Below are 13,800 nucleotides of genomic sequence, written 5' to 3' on the forward strand. Positions count from 1 at the left end.
GAAAGAGCACAAGGAGGGGCATGTGAAAGCGGGTTGGAGAGAGGAAAGGGGAAGGGAAAGGATAAATGATGAAATAATCTCAAAAAATTATAAAAAAAAATTAAAAAGAATCCTGCTTCGTGGTGCTTCCTCAAACTCCTATTTCTGACCAAATAAAGGTCACTCTTAAAAACTAAAATGAAGGTAGAACCAAGTACCCCATGTTTGATAAGTCACCAGGAATGTATCCTGAGCTTCACCCTTCACAGGCCTCCCAGATGCTCTGGATGGTCCCTTTCAACATCTGTGAACAGCTGGAGGAATTGCCAGGGCTGGGATCAGTTCTTCACGGCCTAATGTAAACAACCATCAGGGGACACTGATTAATTTCTCAAGAACTGAAAATAATTAAGGTAACAATAATCCTTTGCCCACATACTCCCCCATTTGTACAGCCATTTAAGGGGAGGTGGAGGAAGTCAGCCATGACATTGAACCCAGAATCCCCATTACTGCCTTGCTGACTGCAACAGTTCTCCCCCTGGAGAGTCATTCTGAGATCTCCCTGCTGCCTGCACTTAAAATGTCTCAGCCCCCTGCAAATCTGAGGGAGGCTCCACCCCAAAATCAATCCCTTCCACCCCCAGTTTATGAATTGAGGAATAGTCTGCTTTGTGGTCCCATGGTGTTCAATAGCAGGAATAGATCCCTAAAGAATATCTAAGCGTCCTGCAGGCCAAAGAATTAAATGCAAGGACTCTACTCCTGTATTCCATATCCTTAGCAGCGGAGCTCACCCCAGTGTCTGCCAGCCAAGGAATTCATAAATAAAATGTGGCATATGCATCGGTCCATTGTCACAAAAGGCCTGAGGCTGAATATGTGAGAAGAAAAAAGGACTGTGTAGCTCACGACCAGACAGCACAATGTGTTTGGCTTCTGAGAGGCCTCTCAGCTGTGTTAGCATAGGGTGGAGGAGACGGAAACACCCTAGCGCCAGACAGAGATCCAGAGAAACGAGAAGCCAGGGGACCCGAGGGCCAGGCCTACTGTTTTTATAACCTGCTCTTAAGAGAATTAGTGGGTTAGGAAGGATGAGCTGACTTCGTGTAAGCTCACCAGAAAGCCCTTTCAGGCTTTTAAAAGACAAAAGTAAAGGTTGTGTGGTAGGAGGACAATTATTCTCCATGAATCCCAGGACAACCTACAGGAGAGGGCAGCATGTGAAGCCTCCCTGTGCTAAAACTCAGGAACCTGCTTACAACATGGCAGCTAAGGAGCTACTGCAACTGAGGGAGCTGATCCAGGTCTAAAGCATCCCCTCACATAGCTGGGAAATGAAGATGATTAAAATAACTCTTTGCCAGGGAATGCCAAGCAGTATGCACTCCATACCAGACACTATTATTTCTCTTCTTTATTAAAAGCTCCTAGGAAACATGCAAGACTTCAATTTGGATGCCCAAAATCTTTGGAACATTAAACTCATTGGGAAATGACCTGCATGCACCCCACAAGGTCTCTCCTGAGCAGCATCATAAAGCCTCAAAGTGCTCCCCGGAGAGGAAGGAGGCTGTACCAGCAAAGTAATGTGGGAAACGCCAAACCTCAGTAGTACAAATGATTTCCAAAGCTTCTGCTGGCTTTGTGTGTGTGGCCACAGCATGGCCATGGTGATGGTTTTAGAAGCAGAGATACGAACATGTCTCTCTTTGGATTAAGACTTTAAAACAACTAGGGCTGGAGAGAGGGCTCAACAGTTTGGAGCATTTGTTGTTGTTCTTACAGAGGACTGGGTTTGATGCCCAGCACCCACATGGTAGCTCGCACACATCTTAACTCCAGTTCCAAGGATCCAGCACTCTCTTCTGAGCTCCACTGGCATCGGACATGCATGTTCATGAAGGCAAAACATTCATACACATAAAACTAAATAAACCTTTTTTAATAAGTAAAAACCTTTTCAACAGCTTCCTGGTGTGCTTAGAGTCAAACACGAACTTTGTGCACACACACACTGCTCTTCCCTCTCTGGCCATGTTTTGTTTGTTTGTTTGTTTCTATAGATAGCCTGGATTGGTTTAAATTCATGATCCTCCTGCCTCGGCCTCCAAGTGCTGGAAGTATAGACTTCGGTAGCTTAAATGAGATTTGACCATAGTTTCAGGCATTAGACACTTGATACCCAGTTGATGGTACTGTTTGGGATGTGGGGCCTTGCTGGGGGAGTACATCACTGGAGGCAGGTAGTTTTCAAAGATTTGGGGTATCCCAAGTTTCTCTCTCTCTCTCTCTCTCTCTCTCTCTCTCTCTCTCTCTCTCTCTCTCTCTCTCTGTCTTTCTCTCTTTCTCTCAAACAAAATCCAAATCCAAAACAAACAAACAACAAAACCACTTTGTAATTGCACTTCCTTGAGATGGCTAGAGCAGCCAGAATCCTGGGGAGAGAGTCTTGGGGAGAGGTGGTTACCAAGGGCTGGGAGGAGTCCGGGTGGGGTGGGGTTATTTAATGAACACTGAGTTTCTGTTTTCAAAGATGAAGATTTCTGGAGATGGATGGTGGTCATCGCTTCAGAACAGTGTGAACATAGTCAACACCACCAAACTGTACTTAAAATGATTCACAGAACGCATTGTGGGATATGTCATAAGAACAAATCAAACAAACAAGTAAAGGAAAAGAAAGAAAGAGCAAGAGAGAAGGTATGTTGCTTCGGTATGTGCCTCTGCACCAGTCCTAAGGTCTGTGTGTGCAGTGGCCACTGTCCCCACTAGACAGCAGAGGCATGCCTGGCCTTGACGAGCCCCTGCTCCTCAGCTTTGGAGGTCAGCATGACAGCACAGAACCCAGAGCTGCTCACTCTCAACCACCAGTATGAGAAGCGGGTGGCTCAGAGCAGAGTTGGAGCACCAAATAAGGAGGAGTGTCAGCATCTGACAGAGGTGAATGGAAGGATGGACCAGAAGGGTAGCCAGTGAAGCCTCAGAGAGGGAAATGTGAATGGGTAGAATTGGACCAACCAGAGAGCCTCAAATGCCAAGTGGTGAATGAGGCCTGAGGGCAAGCTCTCAAAGATGATGCTTATCCGAGACTTGTGTCCTTGCTGAGACTCAGGGGTGGAGTGGGGGGCTTACTGTGTAGCCCTGGCTGGCCTGGAACTCACTGTGAAAACCAGGCTGGCCTCAAACTCATAGAGATCTGTCTGCTTCTGTCCCCTCCTGAGTGCTAGGAAAAGGCATGTGACATCACACCCAGCTCAGTGTATGATCATGTTGGTGACCTGCTCATTTCACCTTCCATCGTGTCTTCAGGGTCGCTGTGCTGCAATGGGATTCTGGATTTTCTTCTTCTGGAGACTGGACAGCATTCCATTGGATGCTGCAGTTGCTCAGGCGTGACTTGAGTGTGTCTCCCAAAGGTTGCTGTGTTGGGAGTTTGCTACTTGCTAATGACAATGCTGAGCTGGTAAACCCATAGGACGATAACTGGCGGGAATAATTTGGTCCTTGCGGGCAGAGCCATGTTCAGAGGAAACTAATGTAGTTCTCAAGGAATCCCGGTTAGATCCCAGGAAAGTGAGCCATTGTAAAAAGAGTGAGCTTCTTGGCCGGGCTTCAAGGATACCCCACACCCATGCATACAAAGGCAGAGCTAATGGTCAGTGGATCATTTAAAAAAGAAGATATGGAGTGTGGGGCTTGGGGGTTATGGAGGAGTTAAAGAAGGGAAACAGGGTGGGTGTGATCTTATTTCATCGTATGGGTTTACAAAATGATCAAAAACAAAGAAAACTAGTTAAGAACATGAAAAGAGTCGTCCTGAGGCTCCCTTGATTTCCCTCTCATTAGAAGATCTCTCCCATCCACACACAACCATTTCCCTATCACTACAGACAACCGCCGAGAATGTGCTTGCTCTTCAAAAAAAAAAAAAAAAAGTTTTTCTAAACAAATGGTCTTACTCAAACCTTTTAGAGGAGGCACGCAGAAACTTCTTTGATGGGGTTATATACAATTCAGTACTTAATATTCTCCATAAATCTGATGGATCTTCATCATACGTTAACCTAATCCTAACCATCTCCTCAGCCCCAGCAAAACTCATTTCAACTCACCTTGAACTTTTTTTGGACATGATTAATATCCAGAATCCTTTGAGCCTTCAGCACTCATTTTGTTCACTTTAATAAATTGGGGTCTTAAGGTAATTGGGCATCAGAAAGATTTAAGAGAGACGAGATGGGAAGTAAGCCTCAGAATGTGTTGACTGTCTGTGGGGATTGGAAATAAGTAACACAGCACAACATGGGTTGAGCTAGAAGTCTTAAAGAAGTACCCCAAATCCAAACCAAACCACCACAAAAACACAAAAGAGAAAAATAGTAAATTAAAAGTTAAAAATAACAGACACCAGATCATGGGCGGAGATGAGTGTGGTGTATTCCATCAGTACCAAAAGTGCCATGCAGGCATTTTGTTTGAGGTGCAAAAACTGTTTTCTTTAAAGGCATAAAAGTAGTAGGATGGCCGGGTGGTAGCAGTAGAGGCCTTTAATCCCAGCTCTCGGGAGGCAGAGACAGGTGGATATCTGAGTTGGAAGCCAGCCTGGGCTACAGAGTGAGTTCCAGAATGGCCAGGGCTGCACAGAGAAACCCTGTCTCCCAAATAAATAAATAAATAAATAAATAAATAAATAAATAAATAAATAAAACAAAAAAATAGAAGGAGTGTGTGGAAAGAGGAAAGGGACCAAAGGAAAGGGACAGCAGAGTGTCGTGGGGGGTTAATTTGAGTAAAGTACGTTATACACATGGACAAATGTGTTGGAATGATAGCCATTGTTTTGCAGAAGAAAAATATGCTAATAAATGTATGTATGTATGTGTATATGTATGTATGCATGCATGTATGTGTTGTGTATGTATAAAATGGGAGGCTGGAAGATGGCTCAACTGTTAAGAGCACATACCGGTCTTCCAGAGGACTCAAGTTTGATTCCTAGCACCCATATCAGGCAGTTCACAACTGCTTATAACTCCAGCTCCAGGAGACCCAGTGCCTTCTTCTGGCCTCCATGGACGCAGGCTGCAGTGATAGGCATACACCCACACACAGGCACACATGAAAACATAATTCAAAGTAAAATATTTTTTAAAAAATTGTATGACCTGTGCACAGTGGTGTATGTCTGTAACCCCAGAGCTTGAGAAGTGGAGGCAAGGGGGTCAGGAGGGCAAAGCCATCTTCGGCTTCACAGTGAGGCAAGGGGGTCAGGAGGCAAAGCCATCTTTGACTTCACAGTGAGGCGGAGGCCAATGGGGCTTTAGGAGACCCTGCCTCTGAGCAAATGGAAACTACAAAGCAACAACATTAACAAAACGGTGTCACATGAGGACAGGTTCACATCCACCAGAGGAATCCTGACTGCCAGGAGGTCCAACAAGCACAAAGGACCAGGGACATTCTGACAGTCACTTGGGAGCATTTCCGCCAAGGTTTTCTTGTGTTTTGAGTGAAAATGTAACTTGGCATCCTACTTTTTTTCAAAAGATGCCATGAAAGCATTTTTTTTTCCTACAAAAGAAAAAACAGGGGCTGGAGAGATGGCTCAGCAGTTAAGAGCACTGACTGATCTTCCAAAGGACTTGGGTTCAATTCCCAGCGCCCACATGGCAGCTCACAACTGTCTCTAACTCCAAGATCTGGCACTCTCACACAGACATACATGCAGGCGAAATACCAATGCAAATGAAATAAAAGTAAATAAATTATTTTAAAAAAAGAAAAAGAAAAAGCAATGCTCGGTGTGGAGCGGGAGTACACAACGCTGTTATCCTGGGTAAAGTCAGCCAAGGCTTAAAACAAAAACAGTGGCCTCCATAAAGTCTCTGTAACAGTGAAGAAAGGAAGAAAGAAAGAAAGGAAGAAAGAAAGAAAGAAAGGAAGAAAGAAAGAAAGAAAGAAAGAAAGAAAGAAAGAAAGAAAGAAAGAAGGAGGGAGGGAGGGAAGGAGGGAGGGGAGGGAAGGAGGGGAGGGGAGGAAGAAAGGAAGGAAGGAAGGAAGGAAGGAAGGAAGGAAGGAAGGAAGGAAGAAAAATGGATGACTAGATATTCATACTACCAAATTACTCATATGCAGACTTAGAAAAACTATCTAAATTGATGACACAAACTAGTCATTAAAATACTGTTTATAATAGTAAAAAATAGAAAACCTGGATCAATTAGAATTTCTAATAACACATTCAAAAAAAGAATAAACAAATATATAAGATGGATATCCTGGAAGCCACAAGAATTGTTTTCTGCCAGGCGGTGGTGGCGCACGCCTTTAATCCCAGCACTCAGGAGGCAAAGCCAGGCGGATCTCTGTGAGTTCGAGGCCAGCCTGGGCTACCAAGTGAGTCCCAGGAAAGGCGCAAAGCTACACAGAGAAACCCTGCCTCGAAAAACCAAAAAAAAAAAATCTTAAAAAAAAAAAAAAGAATTGTTTTCTAAGAACACTAATAGATAAAGGGTAATAATTTATGATATGTTAGATAAAAGCTGAATCCAAACCCATATATTCCAGATTTGTAACCCACATATATAAATTTATGTGACTATATATTTAAAAATAAGAATATTGGCTTGAAGGTGTTCAGCATGATTATATCCAGTTACTTTCTAATGGCTTTTATGTTCTCAGTATTTTTTTTCTGTACTTTCTAAACTTTGTGTAAGCAGACATTAATTTTTTAATGTAGAAGGAAATACAAGACTTTGGAAATGCCTGTTTGGGTTAAGGCACAAAGATCATTATGGGTTTTTTGAGCGGGGGTGGGGGGTTGGGGGGGCGGGGGGTGTTAACTCAGAGCATCCTACTTTCCTCATGAAGGAGAGCTGTCGGTAAATCATAGCTGTGTGGCAGTCCTTAGTTGGGGAGAAACGGTCATACTTCAAAAGGAACTTTCTTGGGTTTAGTTTTAATCTTCAGCTTCATAAACCCAAGATAAGCACCAAAGCTGTCAGGCATGTGGCTCAACCCTCATATCCAGGCCAAGTTCTTGGCAACATTTTGAAATGTTATTTCACCAACATTGGGAGCACAAAAGATGATCAAAGACGATGGAGAATTGAGTTTTACAAACTCTTCAGGTCAAAAATGTGCTTTTCCAGAGTCTTGCTTCTCCTTCTAAGTAATGCAATCCAGCCCGTTCACAGGGTACCAGACGCAAGAAAAGACCCGTGATGGCCTGCAGAGAAACTGAATGCATTTGAGCATCTGTAATGTGACCCCAAAGTAGCAGCCCGGTCTACAAGACCAAGAGAGAGAGGAAAGAAGCAGAGAACAGGATGGGAGGAAGAGTTGCTAGAGGACCAGACTGCTGGACTAGGGGGTACTGTCCTTTAGAAGTTACAGCCAAATGCTTCCTATCGTATCCCCTGTGAGCTCAGCATTCACACTATGGAAATTCCAGAAAATGACACATCACTCTGCAAGAATACAGTTACTATGGAGGGCTTCTGGGGAAGCCTCAAAGTCACATCAACAATGAATGGAACTTGACCTCTAGGAGAGCATAAGATGCTCCAGCTTGACAAGTGATGGAGAAATGGAGCTGGCTACAGTCCTCTACCTCCAGTCAGGTGCAGAGCGAGGAAATGTGTGGCGTAGCTCTCCCTACTAGAATGCCTGCGGGCTCACTTCAATAGCTTTCTTACTCCAGAGAATGGGTCTCTTGTTGAAATCCACAGTTCCCAGGGTACAAAGCATCCTTGGGGGCCAGATGAGGTGGGAGTTGCCTGGTCAGTAACTCAACAACTGGAAGATAAGTTCCACTTTTGAGAAAATGGCCCTGAACTTGCGCCAATTTCATCTCCCCTGATCCAGAAAGCCATAGAAATGAAAAGAAGCATGTGAGAAGAACTTTGGATAATATCTACATCTATTCAAAAAGAACTGTTCAGCAGGATGGTGAGCAAGGGCCAAGTTCCCGGATTATAAGACCAATGTCTGATATTTCAATGGTGCAATAATAAAAGACCTCTATTTTTGTTGTTGTTCTTGTTTTATTAGTTGTTTCAGTTATAATTCTTTTTGAGATGAGATCTCTCTGTGTAGCCTGGTTGTCCTGGAACTGGAAATGTAGACCAGGCTGACCTTGAACTCAGAGATCCACCTGCTTCTGCTTCTCATGTACTGGAAATAAAGGTATGAGCCAACATGCCTAGCACTCTATTATATTTTATCTTACGTTTTTATGAGGTAGTAGGTTGTATAGGCACTGAAACAGACTTAAGGGATTCCATGGCTAAAGGTCTCTTAAGCTGTTTCACTTCTTTTTTGACTATCATTTAAAATTTTGTGTGTGTGTGTGTGTGTGTGTGTGTGTGTGTGTGTGTGTACATGAGTGTGCTGGGAAGCCAAAAGAAAGCACTGGATCTCCTGGAGCTGGAGTTGCAGGCAGCTGTGAACCACATGAACCCCTCAACGTGGAAGTTGAGAATTCAATTCAGATACCCTGTAGGAGCAGTGCATCATGCCCTTACCTGCTGAACCATCTCTCCAACCCCATTTTTAATAATCTATATTATTTTATTTTATTTTATTGAAACAGGGTTTCACATTGTAATCCTATCTGTACTAGAACTTGCTATGTAGATCAGGATGGCTTTGAACTCAGACTCACAGAGATCCATCTGCTTCTGCTTCCTGAGTGCTGAGATCAAAAGTCTTCACCATCACATCCAGCATAGATAGTCTTGATGTGTAGCTCAGGTTAGCATTAGACTCATAGAAATCCTCCTGTCTCAGCCTTCAGAGTCATGTGATTAGAGCAGTGAGTTACCACATTCAGCTATATGACCTCATGATTTACTTCACCCCTTTGAAATTTCAAGCCTATGGCTAGAAAACATCAGAGGTCAAAATTGGCAGTCAGAGTTGCCTAAGGTATTAGGCACCTGATTTTGTATGCATATGGAACATGCTGTGAAGACCACTTGGCCTTCAACTTGGTTTGGTTGGATGATGGTGTAAACATTTAAGAGGTGGAGCCTGTGGTGGAGAGCAGTTAAGTCAATGGAGGTCCCAACTTGAAGATTGTGGGGTGCTTCTGTTTCTGTCTTACACATTCCAGGTAGGAGGTGAACTTCTCTGTCACATGCTATCACCACAATGTGGTACTAATTTGTCATTTATTGATACCTCAAAACTGTGAGTCTAAATCAGTCTTTCCTCTCTCTAAGTTCATTATCTCAATTGTTTTGCTAGCAACAGAAATCTGACCAATCAGATCAAAGTCTAGAGTAGTCTCTAATTCCGGAGAAAATTTGAAAACTTTAAAAACTCAGAAGGGGCTAGAGGTCTGAGAGGCAAGAAAACTTGGGTGACCATGGCTTTAGCCAATGCCACAAATCATATCATGGTTTCCTCTGGTCAGACCAAAACCAGCAAGAAGTCCAATGCTGCAGACATGACATCCAAAGACATTCTACAGGACACACAGAGAAGTGATTAAAAAACTCTAGGCCTATAGACTGAAGATGGATGCCCCAACATTGCAGAGGAACTTTGGATGACTGTCCAGGCAGGAAGCTGTCTCTTCATTTCCAGAATTTTGGAAGTTGCTTACAATACTTTTCCTGTTTACTTAGGTAATATTATATCTTTCTGGGTCTTTGATGTAGTTGAAGACTAGATAGTTATAATTTTCCTTGGGTTATGATAAAAGATAAATTAGATATGAAACTTCAGACTCACGAATATAGGATAGATAGAATATTTTCTTTAATTTTGCCAAATACAAATAGACTAGATTGTAACTTTAATTCTTGCTTGATAACTGTTCTATTATATGTAATTTTACTATGTTAAAGTTAAAACCTTCCTGATTTTTTGTTTTTTGTTTTTGTTTTTTACCAGAGTTACAAAGAGCTTTATTAGAAAGAAGTAGGGGATAGGAGGGAGGACAGCCAGGCCTGGAGAGAAAGAAAGATGGCGGGAGCAGAGCAGAGAGCAGGGAGCAGAGAGGGAACAGAGAGAGAGCAGAGAGAGAGAGAGAGAAAAAACCCTTCCTTTTTGATTAGACAGAAAAGGGGAAGTGCTATGGGATATCGTTCTGTATGCTGTGAATATGTGTTTCTCTGATTGGTTGATAAATAAAACGCTGATTGGCCAGTAGCCAGGCAGGAAGTATAGGCAGGGTAAGCAGACGAGAATTCTGGGAAGAGGAATGGCTGAGTGAAGAGCCACCAGCCAGACACAGAGGAAGCAACACGACAAGGCAGAACTGAGAAAAGGTACCAAGCCATGTGGCTAAACATAGATAAGAATTATGGGTTAATTTAAATATAAGAGCTAGTCAGTAATAAGCCTGAGCTAATGACTGAGGAGTTATAATTAATATAAGCTTCTGAATGACTATTTTATAAGCAGCTGAGGGACCTCGCAGCTGGGCAGGACACAGAAAAATTCCAACTACATGTATGCATCCTTTGCATATTTGCTACCAAGGTGAGACCCATAAGGTCTTTGGAAATGAGTGTTCTCAGGTTAAACTGAGATTTTCAAAGCCAAAAACATAGACCATGTAGTAACCATCGTCAAGGGCAAGGTGGAGAAGGTAGAATCTTCATGTTCAACACTATGTTGCACACTTGTGACCAGTGGCTGGAACCCAATGCCTCATCTTCCCGGACATGGCCACCCTGTCAGCCATGGCCATCAAGGACCAGCAGTACAAAGACTACAAGAGCCACTGGTGGGAGAGAGTGTATGGCTTTGGTGTTCCCTTGTCTTCCCAGACGTGGCCATCAAGGAGCCCCTGGTGGGCATGATGGACCTGAAGCAACTGGTCACCAATTCCAGCTTCATTTAAAAAAAAAGATGAGCATCTACACCATCAGTTTGGAAGACCCAACCTTTACCTCCTGCTTCTACCTACAACAAAGCAGAATGACTACTTGTCCACACTAGTAGCCTACTTAAACACCAAATTTACCTGCTTTCTCAAGTAGACCAACATTTCCACCAGGACCAAGTTCTCACACATGCCTTAGAAGCAGTGTACATGAAATAATTCCTGATGGTGAAGATGTCGAGGACCTTTGATACCTAATCAGTATGTGGCCCAATACCAAGAACAACTATGACCTGGACTTCCCCTTCAACCTAGACTTTGGAGCTGGCACCTGGATGTCCTTGTGGGGCCTAGAGCTATGGTATTCTTAGCAGTTTGGGGGTTACCTCTCCTGGCCCTCCCACAGAAGGGGGCTCAGAAACTTGGGCTGTAGGGATTGGAGGCACATTGTGACTGTGTTTTTCATTGCTTACTTTTTTATATGGTTGTGTTTATTATGCCAATAAATCCTCAGCTGGGACAACTTGGCTTCCTGGGGCATGGTTGGTTAGAGTTCCCTCAAAAAAACCAAAAGCAGTATTTGTCTGTGTGTGTTTCTACAGTCCCTGGCAGGCTAGTGTCAATGTCCTCTGACTTCTGATTCCATTTGAGGCTCGTCTCCCTAAGCACCTACGAGCTCCTGTGATCTGACAGTGCCCATGCTGGGACATCTGAGCAGCAAGTCACCTGGGAAAGCAAGGATTAATCAGCAAGTAGGAACCCTGCCTAGCCAGTTCCCATTTCTGCTCTTAATGTCTACATTACTGCAACAGCACGCTCCTCTACTAGTTCCCATCAGAACTCTGCTCTCCACCCAAGTGTTTGAGTCATAAGCCCAACCCGTTTGTCCTCCTGGGGACTTTTTACCCCTCAATCTTTTGTGGTTCCCAAAACTATTGGCTTCCCTCCATTTCCCACTCATTTCCATATCCTGGTCGCCACACCCCTCCTCTGAGTCCTTGAAAGTCCCTAAGGGACTCCTTTGCCTCGGCTCCTAATTCTTCAATCTATTCTCTGGAGTGGCCAGCATCATCTTTCTAAAGTGCTAATCTGACTGCAACATGAGCTTCCCCCAAGTCCCACAGCCTTCCAAGTCCTTGCTTTTCTTTTCCAGCCAAATAAAATAACAGACTAGAACTGCAGGAAGGCCACGCTTATCTTTCGCATTTGAGGCTCGCACCTCCTGAGGGTCTTGCTGCATATCGCCTCAGAGCTCAAGTCTCTGATATTCCCCTGTAAAGGGTCACAAAACTATCACAGCTCAGCCAGGCTCTGGGGTGCACACTGGAAAGAAATTGGAGCACCCCCCTCCCCCAATAAACACACTGAATCTGAGGCTTCTATGGCTAGAATGGTGTCCCTCCCCAAAGACATACTGAAGTGCTACCCGCAGTACCTATGCTGGCTACCTTACTTGGACATTGAGTCTTTGCAGATGTAACCAGATTAAGATGAAATCATTCCCTGAGACCTCCCTTCCTTCCTCATCTAATCTAGTACCAGCTTTCAGCTTTCTGCTTCTGCCTGCAGTAAAGCAAAAATCACTATGTGCTTGCACTGGTAGCCTACTCAATCATGGAGTTCCCAACCTATGGATGTCCTGCTTACTTGTGAGACAAATCTTCCTATACAGCACAGGCTAGCTTTGGGCTCACTGTGTAGCTCAGACTGGCCTCAAACTCGTGATTCTCCTGTCTCAGCCTCCTGAGTACTGAGGTAACAGGCTAGTACCACCATCCCTGGCTTAAACTTCCTCAGAGGAGAAAGAGAGGGAGGGAGGGAGGGAGAGAGAGAGAGAGAGAGAGAGAGAGAGAGAGAGAGAGAGAGACCCAAGTTCTCATTGTTTCTACCCATAAGAAAAACTAGCAAGTATCATGGGGAATGAAGAAGTCAGGGGTGGAGAGGAAGCTGAGGTTCGACAGAGTGTAAATTAGCCAGTGGAGGAAAGGATGGTGGGAGAAATTAATCTTCCTTAGGTAAATGGCCTCTTCCAGGAGACGAAAGCCCACTGTGGTTGGAGCATGGGGACCAAGGAAGGGAGGAGGTGAAATAAGCATGATATAGACTTCCAAGATGCACAACGGAACTGAGATTTAGCTAGTGTTTATATTAAAAGAATTGAGATGGGGGGACCCAGGTTGGCCCTGTACTCCTGTGCTCAGGTGATCTTCCTGCCTCAGTATCCTGAGGTAGCTGAGCTGGTAAGTGTGTCTGAGATGAAATGGGAGATTAGCTAAGGGGTTTTCACAGGGGAGCACAGAGTTTAACTGATGATCTAAAGGTCCCTAATCTGTTGTGTACAGAATCGATTGGAGGGCAGAGGGGACTTGCGTGGGAGGCCAGGGGGACGTTTCTCTCCCACAAGAGCTCCTCAGCACACAGAACAGTGGAGTTTCAGAGGAGTGAGTGGATTTGGAAGCTTGTACGGAAGTCATCCTGACAGGACTTGTGAGACTGTAAATGATGCCAGGCACATAAGCTGAGAGCGCTTGGCAGCTCAAAGCGGCTGGGCTGCCATAGCCCTGCAGGTCATCCACTCTCCCCTTCTGGGAACTCTCCACACTGCAGCCCTGTTGAGTGCCCTGGAGTTCTACCTGGCCATAGAGATGCCTAGACAACTGATAAGCAGACTGATGGGTGAACCTCTGAGGCAGTCAGAGAAGGTTGTCATGTGGGTCAGCAAACTGAACTTGAAAGATCTGACTGCTGTGAACGCGTCCTACACCATCCATTCTTCTGGGAGTCGCGATGGAAGAGAAAAGAGAACTGAAAGTAACTCTCTCTGACTTGTCCTTCCGGATAAGATTCCCCCGCTCCCGCCTTTGGATGACATCAGACCCCTGGTCCTTTGGCCTCTAGAACTTGTATCAGTGTCCCTCCAGGGGTTTCTCGGGCTTTTAGCCTTGGACTAAAGAAGACAGAGTGAGTCCCCACCCCAT

The 13,800-nt window shown here is 44.4% G+C and overlaps 1 pseudogene; it reads left to right on the plus strand.

Annotated features, from left to right (window-relative positions):
• The first annotated feature begins 2,811 nt into the window (after positions 1-2,811).
• On the plus strand, positions 2,812-10,979 carry LOC131916993 (protein arginine N-methyltransferase 1-like; annotated as a pseudogene).
• Positions 10,980-13,800: the final 2,821 nt, after the last annotated feature.

This window comes from Peromyscus eremicus, chromosome 8a, assembly GCF_949786415.1.
Source record: "Peromyscus eremicus chromosome 8a, PerEre_H2_v1, whole genome shotgun sequence".
Classification (NCBI taxonomy): Eukaryota; Metazoa; Chordata; class Mammalia; order Rodentia; family Cricetidae; genus Peromyscus; species Peromyscus eremicus.